At 38.5% G+C, this 18,848-nt stretch overlaps 1 pseudogene; it reads left to right on the top strand.

The window, feature by feature from the left end:
* Window positions 1-212: 212 nt before the first annotated feature.
* Window positions 213-12,224, top strand: LOC149495635 (uncharacterized; annotated as a pseudogene).
* Window positions 12,225-18,848: the final 6,624 nt, after the last annotated feature.

The following is an 18,848-nucleotide window of genomic DNA, read 5'->3' as shown; positions in this document are numbered from 1 at the left end:
AGCCTCAAAATTTGAGTATTCACAACATGCGACTCAGGATAGCACCGGCCCAGTCATACTCCTTTAAAAGAGCCAAATTTTCCAAGCTCCTCAAGATAGAAGGATTAAACTTCTCCTTCCTGTTAGACCAAAAGGTCGAAGCAAACAACAACAACAAAGTGAACCTGGCCACCTGGGTAGCCGTCAACTCTCCCCGTCCGTAGCTGGCGTAGATGCTAGGGGCCTGGAGAGATAACCAGCGTCTGGAAACGCTCAAAGCAGGGGTAGCAGAACCTGGTTCGACCAGTCGAGGCAGGTCTATCCCAATCAGCTCCACCATTCGGTCAGAGGAGATATCAATCCTCCAATCATCATATAGCTCGATCGGCCGAGTCCCGAAAGGGATCCCGGATATCACAGAAAAGTCTGCAGGGGTCATTGTCAGCTCGCCCCAAGAGAAATGGAAAGTATTAGTGGTATCCCACCACCTTTCGGCCAAGGCACACAATAACTCCTTGTAGTTACTCCGTGCCATGTCGAAGTGTCTCAGATAGCCCAAGTAAGATGGTCGGATGATCACGCCAACTGGACAGTTGGGATCGAATAGTTCGAGTGGAATCCCAGCCACAGAACTCTCACCCACATCCAATTTGATGCGGCAATCCTAAAAAAGTGAAATCAACCTAAGAGTTACCTCTCGGTTCCTTACTAAGGGGAAACATCTTAGTTCTATCCTAGCATGCATAATATTTAAGCACAGGCAATGTTCTCAATTCTGGCCTAAGGCCCAGAAACCACAATTGTGGCCTAAGGCCCAAATAATAGATAATTTGTATGCATAAGAATGAAAGGGAACTCACCTAGGCGTAGATTCCGGTCCTGGAGGCGTGAGTATCTGCGTCTGCCATGAGGTCGACCTCGTCGAGGGTAATCCCTAGGGACTCGAGGAATCCTCATCGCTGCTATAGCTTAGAAGAGCCATGGAAGAAGGCGGCCTTGTAGCTTTGAGAGTTGAGAGGATTTGAGAGAGTTTTGGTATGTGGGAAGTTTAGAATGAGTAAAATGAGTGATTCTTAAGCTATTTATAAGCAAATAGCCAAAAGGCACTTCTGGACACGTCAAATTTTCGCCTCCAAAATTTGTGTTTCGAACAAACCACCGACTCCCATAAATCATTTTCTTATGGTCCCCGGTGGGGGGCAACTGTGAATACCCAAATTTTGAGACTCAAAGAGCCAGTTTTTCCGGACTGCAAACAGTCCGGCCGGACCGAAAGCCATTCGGAAAGTTCACCGGAAATATGCCAATATGGTACTTGAAATGTCCGAAAAATTATGGGGATCACAGAACTGGTCCCGGAATATTTTTTTGAGGTCCAGAACTCCCGGAAAAGCTCCCGGAGTGTTAAAGTAACAAAACCACCAGGCACGGCGGTCCAGCCACTGGCTTCCGGTGGCCCGAACCGCCGAGCACCGGCGGCTGGGCCGCCGGCCACCGGCGGTCCGAACCGCCTAGCCCCGGCGGTCCAGCCGCTGGCAACCAGCGGCCCAGCCGCCGGACGCCAGCGGCCCGAGCCACCGAGCCCCGGCGGCCCAACCGCCGGCTATCGGCTGCCAAGCCGCCGAACCATCGGCGGCCCGGCCGCCTGAGTCCGGCGGCCAGAGCCGCCGGTAACAGGCGGCCCAGTCGCTGAGTCCCGGCGGCCCGGCCGCCGAGCCCCGGCGGCCCAAGCCGCCGATCAGAGGCGGCCCAGCCGCTGAGTCCCGGCGGTCTGAGCCGCCGAGCCCCGGCGGCCCAGCCGCCGAAACAGTTTTTTTTAATTATAAATAGTGGCCTCAGGCCTTCTGTTTTGGACACTCAGTCTGTGTTGACGGACGCTCTTTCTCCCCTACGCTCTTTGTGATTCTTTACTGCTTTCTTGCATTTTAATTTAGTTTTATCACTTTCTTACTTTGTTAAGTGGTCACTAAAATTAAATTAATTCAAATTCCCTTAACGAGGAGCTTAACTTGGAGTTAAGAAGCGGTCGACGATTAAATCAGGTACGTAAGTTAAACTCTGCCTATTTAATTTTAGCACTTCATGCATGCTTCTTTTCTACTCCTAATAATTCTACAATTGCATAAAAGCATTCACGTTAATCATTAGGCAAATAAACTGCCTCAAATAAATAAGTTTAGGCTAAACGCCCGGTTAATCAATAATCGTGGTGTTAAGTTTAAATCCGACAATATTGGCTAAAAAGCCTAGTTAACCAATAACTATAGTGAAATTGCCTTTTATTTCGAACAAATTCAGCTTAAGTCCAATTAATCAATAATTGTGGCCAAATAGCCTTCATTACACATATCATTTTTTTTTTCTTGGCAATCAATTGCCTACATTACAATTCAGTTAATCAATTTTTGGTAAACCAATTGCCAATAAATTAGATTAACCACTTTCTAGTGACGAATCGCTTAAATCAAAAGCTTTGGCAAAATGCCTTAAAATTAATCAATCTTTTGGCTAAAAGCCTTAAAATCAATCATTTTGGTGACAATCGCCTAAAATCAATCATTTTGGCAATCAAATTGCCTAAATCACTCTTTTTTGGCTAAAAGCCTTAAAATCAACCTTTTTTTGGCAACAATTGCCTAAAGTAAATCTTTTTGGCTAAAAGCCATTAAAATCAACATTTTTGGCATCAAATGCCTAAAACAATCAATTTTCAGGCAAAATGTCTAAACAAAAATGCACAAAGCATACACACACTCATGCATTAAGCATACCCATTCAAAGCCCTTCAAATAAGGCCTATCGAACTACGTCGACTTTGATCTTCCATTCAAACGGAAGTACGTAGGCACGTTTGGGATTTAACCCCGAGCGGCAAGTCAAAATCACATTTCATTGGTCTAAATCACATTAATCACCCTGCAAAGCATTCATTCATAGGTTAGTTCTTCAGCATGACATAGTCTCGGGGGTCCATCTCGGGTTTGTAGACCATGCTTTAACATTGGGTTAATTAATCTAGTAATTAGGTTAATTAAAATTGGAGTCAACTTAGGTTTTTTTTTCCTAGTTTACCCTAAAATAATTAAACAAGGTGGCGACTCACACATCACGTGCATTTCTTCCTTAGTCACATGCATCCATATGCGTTTGATGTTCGGGGAGGGGTTCACAGTTCCGTTGGTATAAATTTCGACATCTGTTTCCTAGGAATTGGTCTAATCTCGACAACCAACAGGGGGTTTTGAGATTGACGATATCAACTCTCGGAAATGAATGCGGCATAATAACATCAAATAGAATCGGGTGTTTCCTTAAGGGAAGTGACTATGGCTTTTAACTACATGCATGGGCTTTAGTCTTATTAGGCTTACAAAGTCTGGGTTCCACAAACAGGATTCGGGCTTTGTTGGGCCTACTCCTTTTGACGCACCTTTAAGGTACTAGGCTTGCAGTTGGTAGTATTGTTAATTCTCAGATGGATGTACTTAAAACGCGAGGTTTAGGCTGGATCCACCGTCAAAGTTAACAACAGTATCGAAGGGTAATATGGGTAGAAAGTGATGAGAAAAGAGAAATGCGGTATGAATGCAAAAAACCCTAAAAGAGAAAATAAAGCAATTAAGCACATACGGACGATTAAAGAATTTTCCAACGGCTTTCTAATCATTTTTTTTGGAAAAAGTAGGTTTTAGAGTCAATTCCTAATTGCAACCACTTAGTTATTAAAAATAACCGGGGATTAGTGGATGTAAGTCCCCAGTGAAGTCGCCAATCTATTTTTGTCCCAAAAGTCCAACCCCGGATGGACCCGAAAACTTTTGCTTTGGATTTTATTATGAATTGGAAATATGATTCTTATTGAGAAAATGGTGACAAAACCTTTTAGGAACGCAATGCCGATAAATCGGTCTTATAAAACATTTGAGTCACCACCCATCATTTCGGCAATGGGACCGTTTCCAATTTTATTTTATAAAAGTGACTTCATTTAACCCAATTTAAGGCCAATTATTTTAAAAGACTAGTCAGCCGTACCGAGTACGATTCTAGGTAAGGGAATTGGGTACGTCGGTCCGTTGGAAGCCGACGCCTGGAAAACCGGCCTCTTTTAACCTACAATTTCTAATTTTATTTTAGAAAAGCTAATTTATTTAATTAAACCCAACCCGAATAAATCGAACCGAGTTCCTAGGTGGAAAATTAATTAATCGTCCCAAATAAATCCATTCATTGCATTCATAACCATTCAAACCACATCAATCATCCAACCCATAGCAAAAATAATTAAAAGACCCGCTCTTGCCTTATGGTTAAAGGCGGGCCACAAACCGAATTTAAAATACAATCTATCCAATATAAATTCAATAAATTCTAAAATCCCAAAATCATATATAATAGTAAATTAACCTATTTGATTTGATTAAAACATAATCTGCCCATTATTGGTTATTTCTTGAATTAAAATTAAACATTCATTTAATTACACGAAATTAAATTAAAAAAAAGAAATTATTCTGGAACCCTAGAACAGTTGCGTCACGCAGCTGTTCTATGAAGAACAGTTGCGTCACGGAACTCCTAGTTGCGTGACGCATCTATTTGTGACTTTGGTAAAATTCTCAGATTCGTCAATCATTTATTTAAACCATGTTATTAAATAAAAACATAAAAACGAAATAAAAAAACTACGCACACGAACAGTTCCGTCACGCGGCTAGTCAAGGTAATGTCAGGTTCTTTTGGACATGAACAGTTCCGTCACGTAGGTAGTAGCTGCGTGACGCAACTGCTCTGGTCCGCAACTACCTTTCAAACTACCCTTTTTTACGTTTTCTTTTTACCAAAACTTGTTTAATATATTTCATAAATGTCCAATAACAGGCAGAATACTATTTAACCAACACCAAACTACCCAAACACTAATAAAACAAGATATTTAATAGATTAACAACTAAAAATAACAAGAGAAGTTTAGATGGTTACCTAACCCTCAGATTTGAGGATTGCATGCGATTTGGGTGCCTTACGAATAGTGTCTCAGGATCCCAGAAACGTTCTTTGCCAAGTTTTAAAAGCAAAAACTCTTTTTTCTTTTCTTTTCTCTCTTTTTTTTTCTTTTTGTGACTTTTTGTTTTGTGTTTCAATCTATTTTATCTCTAATGGCCTGATTTTCTTCAAGACAACTCAATGGAGTTCTTGCAGAAAACCCTAGCCGCAGCTTAGCTCTTAAAGTTTTTCTTAAATCTCTCTAAGGCCAAAAAAGTTCAAAAAGTCCCGTTTGAAAGATAAAAATGTTGTATTTATATGGGTAGGGCAACAGAACAGAGCTGCGTGACGCAGCTCACTTTTCGTACAGTTGCCGCGTATCCACACAAAAAGCAAAAACAGTTACACGGGCTTTTCAAGGTGACGTCACCTTGGTTAGAGTTGCGTGATGCAACTATTAGTGCCGTCACGCAACTTATAGCTGCTTGACACAACCCTAGCGCAGGTCTGACTTCCTTGAATCGGTTTGAATCAATTCTTGGCTTAAAGGCTTCTGGTTGATCTTGATTCCTTATTCCGCATCCTTGTATCCTCATCGGGTTAGGTGGGGGGCATAAAAACACGCGTCAACACTGTGATTTCCATTTCACTTTCCCTTCTTCATCTTTATCTTCATCTCCTTCATCTACTTTACTCTTCCACCTTCCTTTCTCCATCAATTTTAATGGTAGTTAAGCATTAAATTCAACCTCTATTCTATCCAAGTAAGTAGAATTTCTTGAAGCTCTATTTTATTCAACCTCTAATTTAGTGATATTTTAGATTATTCATAAGACTTGTTATGTATAGGAGAGGTGAGCTCAAAGGTAGAAGAAAAAGGAAGCTAAGAAGATTTCAAGCTTTTGAAGTGAGGGTTTGATATCTCTTTTCGTTTAACTAATGTCCTTGCATGAGAACTTGTGTGGTGTGTTGATAATGAGAAGATATGTTGCTTAATGTTGAGTAAGAGGACTGGAAATGGTGAGAAAGCATAGGATGAAATGAATAAATGAAGTAGATATTGAGTTTATACTGAAACAGGTTTGCTGGAAAATTGACTAGTAACTTGACCTTGATTTTAACCCTACTTAATGATGTAATTAGGAAGTGGTATAGAAGAGTTATTTGTTCCTCTATGTGTTATCTGTCCGTGGGTTTTTGAATCACCTAAATCAGAGTTATAAATTGAGAGATATGACCAAAATAGTACACACTGCGCAGGCTGGAAAACACGACTTGCGCTCGCGAATTGCATGTCGCGCTCGCGAATTGTGCATGTAAACTCTCTGACTCTCTTGTGTGCTTCTAGTGCTCGCGAATTGCATGTCGCACTCGCGAATTGTGCCTATAAACTCTCTGACTCTCTTGTGTGCTTCTCGCGCTCGCGAACTTTCATGGCGCGACTTGTGTTCTGATGCTCTTTTGGACCTCTTTTTTCTTTGCAATTGTATTCCTTTGCTCAAATTGTATTCCTACAATAATTTTAAAACAAAAAGACAACATGAGCAAATGTATAAAAACAAAATGCAAACATGCAAATGATGTGAAACTAACATAACACAAGTTGCTCGCTTTGCGAGGCTATCAGCATACAGGTAAGCAGTATGGTTTATGAATTTATGAAGCAGTTAATATGCTTTTGTTTTATACTATTGACATACCGATAATATGCTCCATTGAGGTTAGGTAGAAACCACGTAGATAAGGCTATGTCGCGACATAGGATAGTAGATCTGCGCCCCATATAGTTTGGCACTCCGGCTACAGGCCGTTGAGTAGATATGATTATATATGGGCCATAGCAGCCCAGTCATACAGTATTCATCCAGTTTCATACAGTTCCTCTTATCACTTTGGTTTCACTATAACTTATGGAGCCTGTAACACCCCATTTTTCCTGTGTTTCAATAGTAGTTTACCGGTCTGTGAATAGTACCACCAGTTCGGAAGTTGGTATTATTTTTGGTCCGGAAAAATTACTATTTATGTTTTATATTTTATTTAACATTTTTGGAGCATGTATGCATGGTTTTTATGGGTAGAAAGTAAGTAAGGAATATTTTTGGAGAATTTAGATACTTAGTGAATAGTGAATTATGGTGCTATATTAAGTAAGAAAATTTGAGCAATTATTTCTATGGAGGAAATTTGAGGAATTATTTTTATGGAATAAATTAGAGAGTTTTGTGGAGATAAATAATATTTTGAAGGAATTTAATTGGAGAATATTTGGAGAAAAGACCAAAACACCCTCCAATTTGGAGAAAAGACCAAAATACCCTTTAGTTGCTTTATTAAAGGCAATCATTAATTATTGAGTAACAAATTTTACCTTCTTCTTTTACTTACACGTTTCCTCTTCCTCCTCCTCCTCCTCCTCCTTCTTCTTCTTCTTCCTTTTCTTCAATTCTTACTTAGGAAACACTTAGAAAAAACATCAAATTCACCCATCCAACTTGATTTAAGGACTAAATCTTAGAGAGTGAAGCTAGAAAAGTCATTTTTGGTGACTAATTTCAAGGAACTTGGTGATTTTCCTACTTGGGTCAAGTAAGTGATTTTATGATAAGTTAATTATTTTTGGGTTTAGAGTTGTCTTTTAGCATATACATGCTTAATCATGCTCCAATTACTTCTTTTATTTGTTTTCTTTGTTTGATTTTGAGTTTCTTACATGTAGAGGGTGGAGAGCCTTCTAACAAAGATAAGGGCAAGACCAAAGCTTGAGAAGCTTTGATTAAAGCTTGTTAAAGCTTGTTTTGAAGGTTAGTGTTCATAAACACACTTACCTTACTCAAATTTTTGATTTTGTGCCTTTATGCTCTCATGTGTATATTTTGGGATTTTGTATGAAATGATTGATTTGTTGAATTTTGGTTGCAATAACATGCTCTTGGGTGATGTTTGATGAGTATTTATGTTGTGGTAGACATTTCTCCCTTGTATCTTTGTTGTTCATGTTCCTTTCATGGGTAAAGTAAGCTGAATTTGGGAAAAACGTGTTTTTGAGTGAGATTAAGGACCATTTTTCGATCCTTTCTAGTTTCCATTTGTGTCTGAGTCCTTGATAAAAGTTGTATGTCTATCTCTGAGCTTTCCAACCCATCCTCTTGTGTCCAATTTGGAGATACATAGCTCAACTTATGGCTGAAACACTCAAACTGACTCTGTTTGTGTCGGGCCACATGCATCACTGAATTGAGTGCCCATTTTGACCACTATAATGACAAGATTAGGTTCTGAGTTCTTCATAAAGGTTGTTTCCCTGTGTCTTGAGAATTTCCTCGTTCTAGATTGGTTTCATTTGAGTGTTTGGTTAAGTAGGAATTCAATAAACATTGGACTTGGTTCTGCTGAATCAGGTCTGGTTTGTTAGTTTGTGTTCCTAGCTTTGTTTTGTTATCTTTCATATTGATCTGGGTTGTGATCCCTTCATAACATTTGTAGGCTATTGTCTTAGCTTTCTAATGACTCTAATTTCATTTAATTTGGAGACCCATAACTCAAGTTATGTTTTAAAAACACAGCAAAGGTCAATGTTACTTTTATGCTGGAAATTTTCTATGTTAAGTCATTTTGTTTAAGTATGAGAATTTTTATGAATTACTTAAGTTTAAATTAAGTTTTTATTATGAGAAGACTAAAGAAAATTAATTTTATGAGAAATGTTTCTGGGCTCTAATATACTTGGTGTGGATTTGATGCATGATGTGATTTTATTATGTATGATGAGCATGCTCGGCATTGATGCCATTATGATAAGAAGCTACGATCATAGGCTAGGCATGTGGGTGTCTTATGTTAGGGCGGACGCGCTCTATATGTTATGATAAGGTTGGCGACCTAAGGCCATTATGAATAAGCTATGAAAACTTATCTGTTTCTTTTTCTCCTAAGTGTGTGTGAGCCCTTGTAAAATATTTTTAAGGAAGTGAAATAAATGAGATCACATTATGTTAATAACTCTTAGTTTACCATAACATATTTATGATATCAAATGAATTTTTAAAGCATGATGTGTTGGTGTACATATGTAAAACATGTTCAAATTTAATGATTTTATGTATATAAATGATTTTTAAGTATTTTGTCATCACAACATTGGTTTGTTGTGTTTATGAGCACCACTGACTTTTATACTCAGCGCGTTGATTTTATCACGCGTAGGTTGGAAATTGTGCTTGCTACTTAAAGACCTGAAGAGTAGCATCAGAGCTGAAGAGATATTTTGGTAGTTACTTAGTTTTTTTTTTTTTTTTGTAACTAAGAATTATGGCATGTATAAGTATTACATTTTTGGAGACTGTATTATTTAATTTATCACTTAAGTATATTGTTGTAAATTATTTTGGTGTATATATATTGGGAGATAAACTTGGACTTATTTAATGGTTAGAACATTAGAAGTTGATATGTTTAAATGAATGTATTGAATTGATGAATATTATAATGTTATTGAGGATATGAAGTGATAGAAGTGCTATTGTGTTGTTATTGGAGTTTGATGGGGTTTGGAGTTTGGATTTGGGAGTGCTTTGTATTCATATGTTTGGCAACTTCTATTTTTAGGGGAAACTCTTGCAGTTTTTCTGTAGGACTCTCCCAAATCATTTTCAAAACAAAATATTCTTACTTGCTAAACTTATGAATACTAAGTCACTTCTAATTCATAATATGATTGTATGGTTTATATGTAGGTTAGGACGGTGCCTCCGGCACCGAATGTGGCATCCAACGTCGGGTCTTTCGGGATCGGGCGGCGGGTGTTACATTTAGTGGTATCAGAGCATAGGTTTAGGCGGTTCTCAGACTATATGCATATATAGGAATTTATCTATTTACATGCCATATTGATTTGGTTTGGAACTTCTCTCTGATGCGAACCTTTTGGTCTTTGTAGGAGTTGAGTGATGTCTCAACATCTGTCTGATGAGGAGGTGGATAGTTATGTCCCTCCTAGTGGTGGTATTCCTGTTGGAGATGCCGCTAGTGGTGCTGTGGGTTCTGATGCGGAGCACGCCTCGAGGGTGGGGCGGGCTGCTGCAGGTCCTGCTGGGCCTAACCAGGATACGTTTGTTCAGCAGTTAGTTGCTGCTTTGAGGCAGGAAGCAAGAGCTGCTCCCCAGGCTCCAGTTGCTCCAGCCCCTGTTCCAGTTCGTCCCCCTATTGAGAAACTGAGGAAATATGGAGCTGTTGAGTTTATGGGTAGAAAGGATGATGTGGCTTCTGCAGCAGAGTATTGGCTCCAGTCTGTGGAGAGGATATTAGAGCAGATGCAGTGCTCAACTGTAGACAGTTTGGTTTGTGCCACTTCCTTATTGAGAGAGGAAGCTTACCAGTGGTGGGATACTGTATCACGGACAGTCAGTGATGAACAGAGGACTTGGGACTTCTTTCTTTCTGAGTTCAGATAGAAATATATTGGGGAGCTTTACATTGACCAACGTAAAGCTGAGTTTTTAAAGTTAAAACAGGGCAGAATGTTTGTGGCTGAATATGAGAGAGAGTTCATCCGGTTGAGCAAGTATGCTACTGAGATGATTCCTACTGAGTCTGATAGATGCAAGCGCTTCAGGAAAGGCTTGCATGATGAATATCGCATGCATTTGGTTGCTCATCCTCATACATCATTGTCTTCCCTAGTGAAGGCAGCTTTAGACCTTGAGGAAGTGAGGAATGAGCAGCAGGCTAGGAGGTAACGGAGTCAGCAGGGTCAACAAAAGAGGTTTCAGGGTATGGTATCTGGACAGACTTCTGGGGCTCAGTCTAGTAGTAAGAGGCATAGAGGTTCATCACAGACCTGGTCTAGATCGATTCAGAGACATGGACAGGGTACTCATGGCAGAGTAACTCCACAGACCACATCTGTTGCTAGTGGTGGAGGTGCTACATGGATTGATATTCCGACATGTACTCAGTGTGGAAAGAAGCATCCCGAGGTTTGTAGGAGATTTTCTGGGGCATGCTTTCGATGTGGGTCTACAGAGCATTTGCTTTGAGTCTGCCCTATGACTTTGGCTAGTGCAGCTCCTCAGGTAGGGAGGTCAGCTCCTTATGTTTCGAGAAGCAGAGGCAGAGGCTGTGGTGATACAGGAGGCACTGGGAGTCAGAGGCCAGTTTCAGAGACAGTGGAAAAAATGGAGTCCAGAGCACCTGCTAGAGTGTATGCTATCCGGACTAGGGAGGAGCAGGATGCCCCAGACGTTATCATTGGTACATTCTCTCTCTTTGATATTTCTGTATATGCTTTGATTGATCCTGGCTCTACTCATTCATATTTATGCATACATGTGGGTAGATTGGGTAATATGCATGCTGATATGTTAGAGCATGGTATTGAGGTTACTAATCCCTTAGGTCATAGTGTCGTAGTTAATCGGGTGTATAGAGATTGTCCATTGGTAATCTATGGCCATGTGTTTCTGGGAGATCTAATAGAGTTGCCTTTCCGGGAGTTTGATGTGATCTTAGGTATGGATTGGTTATCTAGACATGGAGTTATGATTGATTGTAGACTTAAGAGGATTACACTCCAAACTTCATCTGGTGAGGAGATTGTAGTTGTGGGTGAGAGGTCGGATTACCTCTCTAATGTTATTTATGCTTCTACTGCTAGACGACTGATCCAGCATGGTTGTGAGGCCTACTTAGCCTGTGTACTTGCTCCAGAGTCAGAATCTCCTAGTGTCCATGATATACCCACAGTATGTGATTTTCCGGATGTGTTTCCAGAGGAGTTGCTTGGTTTACCTCCTGAGAGAGAGGTTGAGTTTGGTATTGAGGTTATGCCTGGTACTGCACCGATATCCATTGCTCCGTATCGGATGGCGCCTACTGAGTTGAAAGAGTTAAGGATACAGATTCAAGAGTTGCTTGATAAGGGTTTTATTCATCCTAGTGTATCTCCGTGGGGTGCTCCAGTATTGTTTGTAAAGAAGAAGGATGGATCACTGAGATTGTGTATTGATTACAGATAACTTAACAAAGTTACTGTGAAGAATCGGTATCCATTGCCTCGGATAGATGATTTGTTTGATCAGTTGAGAGGAGCTAGTGTATTCTCGAAGATAGATCTGAGATCAGGTTATCATCAGCTAAGGGTGAAGGAATCAGATGTACCTAAGACTGCTTTCAGGACACATTATGGTCACTATGAGTTCTTAGTAATGCCGTTTGGTTTGACTAACACTCCTGCAGTGTTCATGGATTTGATGAACTAGATCTTTCATCCTTACTTAGATCAATTTGTGGTTGTGTTCATTGATGACATCTTGGTATATTCTCGGACTAGAGAGGATCATGATCACCATTTGAGAATTGTACTTCAGATATTGAGAGAGAGACAATTGTATGCTAAGCTGAGTAAGTGTGAATTTTGGTTGTCTGAGATTGCTTTCTTCGGTCACATTATTTCTGTTGAGGGTATTAGAGTTGATCCAAAGAAGATAGAGGCAGTGCTTGAATGGAAGCCACCTAAGAATGTTACAGAGATTCGGAGTTTCTTAGGATTGGCTGGTTATTATAGAAGATTTGTCAAGGGATTTTCTCTCATTGCGGCTCCTTTGACTAGGCTTCTTCAAAAAGATGTCAGATTCGAGTGGAATGATAAATGTCAGAATAGTTTTGAGAAGCTTAAGACGTTGCTTACTGAGGCTCCAGTGTTGACACAACCAGTTTCGGGTAAACCGTATGATGTGTATAGTGATGCTTCACATAATGGATTGGGTTGTGTGCTTATGCATGAGGGTAAGGTAGTTGCTTATGCTTCTAGACAGCTTAAACCACACGAGAAGAACTACCCTACGCATGATTTGGAGTTAGCAGCTATAGTCTTCGCTTTGAAGATTTGGAGGCATTACTTGTATGGTGAGAAATGTCATTTGTATACGGATCGTAAGAGTCTTAAGTATCTGCTTACTCAAAAGGAGCTTAATCTGAGACAGCGCAGATGGTTAGAGCTACTTAAGGACTATGACTTCACCATTGATTACCATCCGGGTAAAGCTAATGTGGTAGCAGATGCACTTAGTAGGAAGTCCTTGGTTGCTTTACGTGCTATGAATACTGGATTATTTGTAGCTAGTAATGGTGCACTCGTGGCAGAGTTTATGATTAGACCTAGCCTACTTCAGCAGATTCGAGATGCACAGAGGGATGATGAGACAATTGCCTTGTGGAAAGACCTAGTTAGAGATGGAAGGAAAAAGAGATTTATGATTAAAGATGACGACTGCTTGTACTTTGGGGATCGGATTTGTGTGCCTAAAATTTCAGAGTTGAGAAAGAGTATCATAAAGGAAGCTCATAGTAGTCCCTATGCTATGCATCCTGGCAGTAATAAGATGTATCAGGATTTGAAATCACAGTATTGGTGGCCGGCGATGAAGAGGCATATCACAGATTATGTGTCGAGGTGTTTGACGTGCCAACAAGTGAAAGCAGAGCATCAGTTTCCTTTTGGTTTGTTACACCCTACTTCTATTCCAGAGTGGAAATGGGATAAGGTTACTATGGATTTTGTGACTGGATTGCCTTTAATTCCTAAAAAGAAAGATGCTGTATGGGTAATAGTTGACAGATTAACTAAGTTAGCACACTTTCTTCCTGTTAGGACCGACTTCACCATGGAGAAATATGCAGAGCTATATATAGATGAGATAGTGAGATTACATGGGGTTCCTTCTTCCATAATTTCAGATAGAGATCCGAGATTTACTTCTAGATTTTGGAAGAAGCTACATGAGGCCCTGGGTACTAAGCTGAATTGCAGCACAGCTTTTCATCCTCAGACAGATGGTCAGTCAGAGCGGGTTATTCAGATTTTGGAGGATATGTTAAGAGCTTGTGCTATTGAGTTTGAGGGCAGTTGGGAGAAGTACATTCGACTTGTAGAATTTGCCTACAATAACAGTTATCAGTCGAGTATTCAGATGGCCCCTTTTGAAGCACTATATGGTAGGAGATGTAGGACTCCACTGTGTTGGTCAGAATTGAGTGAGGGCAAGATGGTAGGTCCGGATTTGATTCGGGATACAGAGGAAAAGGTCAGAATTATTAGAGATAGATTGAAAGCAGCTTCAGATCGTCAGAAATCTTATGCGGATTTGAAAAGGAAAGATATAGAGTATGCAGTGGGAGATAAGGTTTTCCTTAAGGTATCTCCGTGGAAAAAGATATTGCGATTTGGAAGAAAGGGTAAGCTTAGTCCTAGGTTCATTGGTCCATATGAGATCATTGAGTGTGTGGGTCCATTAGCCTATAGACTAGCTTTACCACCAGACCTGGATAGGATACATAATGTTTTCCACGTATCTATGTTGAGGAGGTATCGGTCCGACCCATCACATGTAATATCAGTGGAATCTATGACTATAGAGCCAGATTTAACTTATGAGGAAGAACCAGTGAGGATACTTGCTAGGGAAATCAAGGAACTAAGGAATAAGAGAATTTCGTTGGTAAAGGTCCTTTGGAGAAACCATAAGACCGAGGAAGCTACATGGGAAAGTGAAGATATTATGAGACAACAGCATCCTCAGTTGTTTAATTCAGGTGAATTTCGAGGACGAAATTCTTTAAGGGGGGGGGGAGAACTGTAACGCCCCATTTTTCCTGTGTTTCAATAGTAGTTTACCGGTCTGTGAATAGTACCACCGGTCCGGAAGTTGGTATTATTTTTGGTCCGGAAAAATTACTATTTATGTTTTATATTTTATTTAACATTTTTGGAGCATGTATGCATAGTTTTTATGGGTAAAAAGTAAGTAAGGAATATTTTTGGAGAATTTAGAATCTTAGTGAATAGTGAATTATGGTGCTATATTAAGTAAGGAAATTTGAGCAATTATTTCTATGGAGGAAATTTGAAGAATTATTTTTATGGAATAAATTAGAGAGTTTTGTGGAGGTAAATAATATTTTGAAGGAATTTAATTGGAGAATATTTGGAGAAAAGACCAAAACACCCTCCAATTTGGAGAAAAGACCAAAATACCCTTTAGTTGCTTTATTAAAGGCAACCATCAATTATTGAGCAACAAATTTTACCTTCTTCTTCTACTTACACGTTTCCTCTTCCTCCTCCTCCTCCTCCTTCTTCTTCTTCTTCCTTTTCTTCAATTCTTACTTAGGAAACACTTAGTAAACACATCAAATTCACCCATCTAACTTGATTTAAGGACTAAATCTTAGAGAGTGAAGCTAGAGAAGTCATTTTTGGTGACTAATTTCAAGGAATTTGGTGATTTTCCTACTTGGGTCAAGTAAGTGATTTTATGATAAGTTAATTATTTTTGGGTTTAGAGTTGTCTTTTAGCATATACATGCTTAATCATGCTCCAATTACTTCTTTTATTTGTTTTCTTTGTTTGATTTTGAGTTTCTTACATGTAGAGGGTGGAGAGCCTTCTAACAAAGATACAGGCAAGACCAAAGCTTGAGAAGCTTTGATTAAAGCTTGTTAAAGCTTGTTTTGAAGGTTAGTGTTCATAAACACACTTACCTTACTCAAATTTTTGATTTTGTGCCTTTATGCTCTCATGTGTATATTTTGGGATTTTGTATGAAATGATTGATTTGTTGAATTTTGGTTGCAATAACATGCTCTTGGGTGATGTTTGATGAGTATTTATGTTGTGGTAGACATTTCTCCATTGTATCTTTGTTGTTCATGTTCCTTTCATGGGTAAAGTAAGCTGAATTTGGGAAAAACGTGTTTTTGAGTGAGATTAAGGACCATTTTTCGATCCTTTCTAGTTTCCATTTGTGTCTGAGTCCTTGATAAAAGTTGTAGGTCTATCTCGGAGCTTTCCAACCCATCCTCTTGTGTCCAATTTGGAGATACATAGCTCAACTTATGGCTGAAACACCCAAACTGACTCTGTTTGTGTCGGGCCACATGCATCACTGAATTGAGTGCCCATTTTGACCACTATAATGACAAGATTAGGTTCTGAGTTCTTCATAAAGGTTGTTTCCCTGTGTCTTGAGAATTTCCTCGTTCTAGATTGGTTTCATTTGAGTGTTTGGTTAAGTAGGAATTCAATAAACATTGGACTTGGTTCTGCTAAATCAGGTCTGGTCTATTAGTTTGTGTTCCTAGCTTTGTTTTGTTATCTTCCATATTGATCTGGGCTGTGATCCCTTCATAACATTTGTAGGATTTTGTCTTAGCTTTCTAATGACTCTGATTTCATTTAATTTGGAGACCCATAACTCAAGTTATGTTTTAAAAACAGAGCAAAGGTCAATGTTACTTTTATGCTGGAAATTTTCTATGTTAAGTCATTTTGTTTAAGTATGAGAATTTTTATGAATTACTTAAGTTTAAATTAAGTTTTTATTATGAGAAGACTAAAGAAAATTAATTTTATGAGAAATGTTTCTGGGCTCTTGTAACGCCCCAAAATTTTCGAATTTTAAAATAATATTATTTTATCGGGTCATGAATTGTGCTACAGAAAGGGGGATAATATTTTATTTAGATCCGAGGAAGATATTGAGTATGATTAACTATGAATGGGTAGTGATTTACCAGTCTATGAATAGTACCATCGGTCTGTGAATAGTACTACCGGTCCGGGAGTCGGTATTATTTTGGTCCAGAAAAATTACTATATATGTTTTATATTTTCTTTAATATTTTTGGAGTATGTATGCATGATTTTTATGGGTAGAAAGTAAGTAATGAATATTTTTGGAGAATTTAAATAATTAGTGAATAGTGAATTATAATGCTTTATTAATTAAGGAAATTTGAGGAATAATTTTTATGGAGTAATTTGAGAAATTTGTGGAGATAAATAATATTGTGAAGGAATTGAATTGGAGAATATTTTTAGCCATTAGATGAGCTTAATCTTAGCCATCCAATTATGGGGAAAAGACCAAAATACCCTTTGATCACTTTATAAGGTCAACTTCAATTATTGAGCAACCACTTTTTCTCTTCTTCTTCTTCTCTTCAACGCCACTTCCTCTTCTTCTTCTCTTCTTTGTTTTTCTTCACTTCTTACTTGTTAAATCCACCAAATTAAACCCACCCAACTTGATTTAAGTAATTAATCTTAGAGAATTAAGCTTGAGAAGTGATTTGTGGTGATTAGTTTCAAGAAATTTGGAGATTCTCTACTTAAGCCAAAGGTTGGGGAAACCTCTACCATGGAGTAAAGGCAAAGTTAGAGCTTAGAAAGCTTTAATTTAAGCTTGCTAAAGCTTATTTTTAAGGTTAGTGTTCATAAACACACTTACCTTACTTGAATTTTTGATTTTGTGCATTTATGCTATCATACATGTATTTTGGGATTTTGTATGAAATGATTGATTTGTTGAACTTTGGTTGCAATAACATGCTCTTGGGTGATGTTTGATGAGTATTTAGTATGTGGTAGAAATCTCTACCTTGTATCTTTGTTGTTCATGTTTTTTTCATGGTTAAAGTAAGCTGAATTTTGGAAAAAGTGTTATTGGGTGAGATTAAGGACTAGTTTTCGACCATTTCTATTTTCCATTTGCATCTGAGTCCTTCATGAAATTTGTTGCTCGACTTCTTAGCTTTCCAACCCATCCTCTTGTGTCCAATTTGGAGATACATAGCTCAACTTATGGCTGAAATACCTAAACTGACTCTGTTATGTCGGGCCACATGCATCACTGAATTGAGTGCCCATTTTGACCACTATAATGACAAGATTTGATTCTGAGGTCTTCATGAAAGTTGTTTCCCTGTGTCTTGAGACTTCCATGGTTCTAGATTGGTTTAATTTTAGTGTTTGGTTAAGTAGGAATTCAATAAACATTGGACTTAGTTCTGCTGAATCGGGTCTGGACTGTTGGTCTGTGTTCCTAGCTTCTGTTTACCACCTTACGCATTGATCTGGGCTGTGGTCCCTTCATAACATTTGTATCATTTTATCGTAGCTTTCTAATGAATCTAATTTCATTCAATTTGGAGACCTATAACTCAAGTTATGTCTTAAAAACACAGCAAAGGTCAAGGATATTTTAATGCTGGAAATTTCCTATGCCTTGACTCATAGGTTTATTTGGATAAATGTATGTATGAATCATGTGTGATGAGGTTCTCTTGATTATTTGTATGTTTGAGGATTGATTTGACAAAAATAAGATATAAGGTTGAAAAGTGGTATTGTGGATATGTTTAAATGGATATAAATGGGAAAAATTGTTGGAAATTTTGGGATAAAGTGTGGAATTAGTTTAGATAATGCATGATGAGGATAGAAATGGATACCTTGGTACATAAGAGTTTTGTTAGTATGCTTGGTTGGAGAAGGAAATTCCTCCCCTTGGTTTTCATTAAGAGGCCAAACCACTCTAGGGTGGTAAGGCTTACTTAATTATTTTTTTTGTATAGTATAAGTATGACATAAGTATGATTTTATATGATAAGAAGTTTTTTATGATAAATTTCATTATGATGTTAAGAAAGTTTTAAAAGAAAAGGAATTTATGAGAAATTTTCCTATATTAAGTATATATATCTATATATATTTTTTCAATATTTCCTTTGAAGAATGTGGTAATTTTTGTAAGTTGTAAGTTGAGAAATTTGAAATGATGGGTATTAAGTAATGAAGAGGTTTTGATTAAGAATTATTGCTTTTGTGAAAGAATGATTTTGATTTGGGCTCTACTATGCATGATTGAAACGTGGTATGATGAGATTGATTTTGTTATGTGAAGCTATGATCATATGCTAGGGTTATCAGCCCTTATAAATAGGCGGATGCGCTTATTTGTGTGATGGGGGTGGTGCTTTCATAGGCCACGGTGGTGCTTTCATAGGCCACGGTGGTGCTTTCATAGGCCACGATTGTGTGATG

Source organism: Jatropha curcas, chromosome 6 (genome assembly GCF_041381405.1).
Source record: "Jatropha curcas cultivar XTBG-Jc1 chromosome 6, XTBG_Jcur_1.0, whole genome shotgun sequence".
NCBI lineage: Eukaryota > Viridiplantae > Streptophyta > Magnoliopsida > Malpighiales > Euphorbiaceae > Jatropha > Jatropha curcas.
The sequence above is the reverse complement of the archived record's forward strand: the minus strand, read 5'-3'. Positions and strand labels throughout refer to the sequence as shown.